The sequence below is a fragment of the Gekko japonicus genome, unplaced genomic scaffold, assembly GCF_001447785.1.
Source record: "Gekko japonicus isolate JY-2015 unplaced genomic scaffold, Gekko_japonicus_V1.1 scaffold272, whole genome shotgun sequence".
Classification (NCBI taxonomy): Eukaryota; Metazoa; Chordata; class Lepidosauria; order Squamata; family Gekkonidae; genus Gekko; species Gekko japonicus.
In genome coordinates, this window is record NW_015161413.1 from 1,341,852 (window position 1) to 1,345,977 (window position 4,126).

The window sequence follows — 4,126 nt, forward strand, 5'->3', positions numbered from 1 at the left end:
GAAGAAAAACTGAATGCTGCCCACTCTCTTTGTTAACAGCTTCATTTGCTGAGCAGTTGGGTAGGATTCTGCCTCCATATTTTCCTTGTCATTCCCTGTCAAAACAGTTTAACTGCAGACTTAGTAAAGATGAGAGTGGAAAATGTGTGGGAGGGGGTAGGGTCACCAAGAGGCCTGGAGTAAAAGGCCCTTTCCCTTAAACTGGGTCTTGAATTTGCCAGCTCTATGAACCACCCACCCAGAAGAATGTACCCCTCTCTGGACTTGCATACCACCCATATTTCATTTACCTGTTGTGTTCTTGCATTACATACATGAGTACATGGTAGCCTCATACAAGCAAATACACTAACTGGGCATTGATGGTTCTAGTTGAGCATTAAATAGACCCTTGTAGGATACAAATCTCTCCCGAGTACTGTTCAATCTGTGCTTACGAAATGTGGATTTACCCTGTGTTGTACCGTCAGCCTGTTCTGAGAAGTGCAAAAAAGAAAAAGAAAAAGACCAATCCCATATCGACAGAACTCACTGACAGAATGCTGGTAACTTTATTTCTCATTAACATACAACAGCTAACAGACTATTCTACTTGCTTATTCTTCTCTTTCCTGTATGGGCTTCCCAAGCTACGTAGACTGAATAGTAGAACTGGATTTTTCTAAATACAGCTGCAATCCTTAGAACACTTTTCTGGGAGTAAGTGCCACTGAATAAAAAGGGGCTTACTTTTGAGTAGACTTGCTTAAGTGCTCCCTTGGTATATTAATTTTTTAAGGAGAATGTTCTCATTTTTCTCCTCAGGAAGCGTGAAGGCAGCACTGCCTACTTCAGTGTGTTAACTCCTCAATGTGGTTTTCAGATTCAACAACTGTAGTCTAGAGTGTGGTCACTATGAAAGTGCAAGCCACAGAGAAAGTACCCAGGCATTTTGATTAACACTTTATGAAATGTTCTCTTCTTAAGTAAGCTATCACACTGTGTAGTAAATCCACATTGTACTCTAAAGGCTGTTGTGATAACGTTTTTCTTCTACATCCAATGAATTGTTCCCAGGTCAAGTTTTGCAGCCAAGGCAACAGTTGTAGCTCCAGTCCCAGGTAGTTCACCAGAGTAAGCTATGTTCACGAAGCAATATTCGAGGAGGTGAGTTATCACTCAGTGTGGCTGTTTACCATTTTTAAAAGAGGGGGAGAAATAGGCAAAAGAGCCAGTGGTGCAAATGAAGGAGGTTATTTTATTGTACAAGAAAAAAAATGTACTAGTTTTTCTTCACTTTTTTTTTAAAAAAAGAGAAGTTTCTCAAGGAGTGAACAGCCTGGCTTTAGGCCTATGAGAAGACATATTGTAAAACAGTAGAATTTGGGGGGTTTCCCTATCTTTAAGCAGCTGGCCCCTGGGCCAGATCTACTCAGTTTCAAGCATAATTTGCTCTGCAGTAGGTTGATTGTGTGTGCTATGTGGGACATGGGAGTCCTCGACTCAGCTTGGAACGAGGCATTTGATTCTTTGGATCCATATAGTCTGCATTTGGGAGACATTTTTATGGTTGAGAGCTTTGAGGCACACCAACCATGTCTTATTTTTTTCATGAGATGGCTGCAGGGAAATTCAGTAACTCAGGGCTTTTTTTTGTAGAAAAAGTCCAGCAGGAACTCATTAGCATAATAGGCCACACCCAACAGCAGAAACTCATTAGCATATTAGGCCACATCCCCTGACTGCACTGCTCATTAGCATGTTTGGCCGCATTCCCATATTACCAGAAGTGTGGTCATCCAGCCACACCCACCTTTTGCTTCTTTACCTTGTTTGTTGTCAAAACCCAGGGCTTTTTTGTAGCAGGAACTCCTTTGCATGTTAGGCCACACACCCCTAATGTAGCCAATCCTAATGAGTTCCTGCTGTTGGGTGGGGCCTATTATGCTCATGGGTTCCTGCTGGGTGTGGCCAACTTGGGAGCCAGCCAGAACTCTGTTCCTGTGCGTTCCTGCCCAAAAATAGCCCTGCAGTAACTGAAGTTTTCATGGGAATGATCCTCTGTCAGGGCCCACAAGTATTTTCTAGGGATGGTCATAGGTTTTGTCAATCACGTGGATGAAGTTGTAAAGACAGCTTCAGTGGGATGGTGACTACAGCCATCTTCAGCTATAGATCAAAACTGGCCATCTCAATTTTTAAAAATACAACACCCCAGTACCTGGTAAGAGTATCTTTGTGCACTGACTTTCCCTATTTTCTGTGTGCTTCAATAGAAGGAATGGTTATAATCATTACAATCCAGTTCAGCCGAATACCAGTGGACCTTTGTGACTACCAATACAAGTTAGTGCCTATTTTTATTTTTTGCTTAATATCCATTCTATTAATATCTAACTATCTCAGAATAGTTTAAAATAACAATACTTAAAATAATGAACATCAGCTGTGCAGTACGCATGAAATAAAACATTCAGATTGCAAGCCAACGTTCCAGAAAGACTGAAACTTCCCAAATGGAAGGAATCTCCTGATCCCACTTAAGGATACACCATTGTCGCTCCCCAGTGTCTCATTTCCTGGTATACATAAACCAAACACCTTCTGTATTCCAGTCATACAAAACCACTAAAGTAGCCAGACAAGAAGCCTTCATGGAAAGTGCAGGGCTGTTGCTGCTTCTCCTCTCAGTAAATGTCATTCACTATCAACAGAAATCCTGCATGTTCTGTAGATGCCCAAATATTGAAAGCGTCACTAGTAGTAATGTTCCCTCTAAGCTGTGGAGTCTTGTGAGCAAAAATTCTACTTTGTGAGCGACTGGCATTAAAGTTGTGAGTGAGCGATTTGGCTACTGCATCAATTAGTTTGTTCTGGAGCCCTCCTTCTTGAGCTAAGGCAAAAATGTGTGAGCTGGAGGCTAAAAAACTGTGAGCTAGCTCACACTAACTCACCTTAGAGGGAACACTGGTAGTAATATGGTACCAGTGGTGTTTTTCATCATTCATCATGTATGTGCTTGCAGAGAAATACAGCAGCAGAGTAACAACTATGCCTTTAGCACAGTAACAAGATCACCTGTGACAATGAACCACTAACAATGATCAAAGGCATTGGGTGGGATGCTCTTGTTTATAGGTCTTCAGTGCATAAGATGGCGCAATGATAGTGCCGGATGCTCATTTCCTTACCAACAGTTCTTTAGGTTTTTTTTAAACCACACAATGCTTGCAACTATGAGGTCTCTGTGCATTGCCAATGAAGATACACCTCTGAGTCCTATGGAATGGGCTAGATCCATCTTTTGATGTTGCTCATGATCCAACCGTTACCTGAAACTGAGCCTGTAGGCTGGTCATTTATACCTCTTGAGAAGCATTAAGATCACCAGTGGCATCCAACTGGCATAATAACTACAGTTTTAAAAGCGAGGACAAGTATATGGGGAGAACTTTGGACTCCTGCATGCACTTGTGCGCCAAAACTTCTTTTGTATGTAATGATACTTTACTATGCGCACACCTTATGCAAAGGAACACCACCCAAATCTTCTGGATGGGAGAGGTCTGACTGAGCTGACAGTTTTCAAATAAAGCATGGGAAAATAAAATAATTACAGAATACTCAGTTAAACTAGAGAAACCAAAGTTTAGAGCATATTTTGAGATTGCATAACTAATGGCACAAAAGCATGAATATGCTGTGCACTTTGGGCTCTGTGCTGTAGCACAAGGTAAGAAAGGATGGCATGGTCTTAATGAATTGGTTTCAAGGTGTCCTGCTTCCGAAAGATAACAGATCCCAATATATAAAAGGACTTCAAAAAGATATCTTATGTGACACCTTAACATCTTAAGTACTTTGGTCGACCACAACGCTAACAACATAGGTCAGACTGACAGGCCAGGAAGCTTATGATTCTGCTTGGTTGCTATCATGAACAACCAATACAGTGAAATTATCTTTGTGATGTTCTCAGGTTGGCTCCTGCTTTTCCATTCTTCTTGTCCATGTCCGAAACTTCAGTGGAAGGTTGTGTTCAAGGGACAGCTGCAGGCTTTCAGTAAAGGAAATGTACGCTCCTTTTGGTGTATGATTGATGATGCCATGTGTTGATCTGGTTTTAAAAGAGGTCACTGGAGAGTCT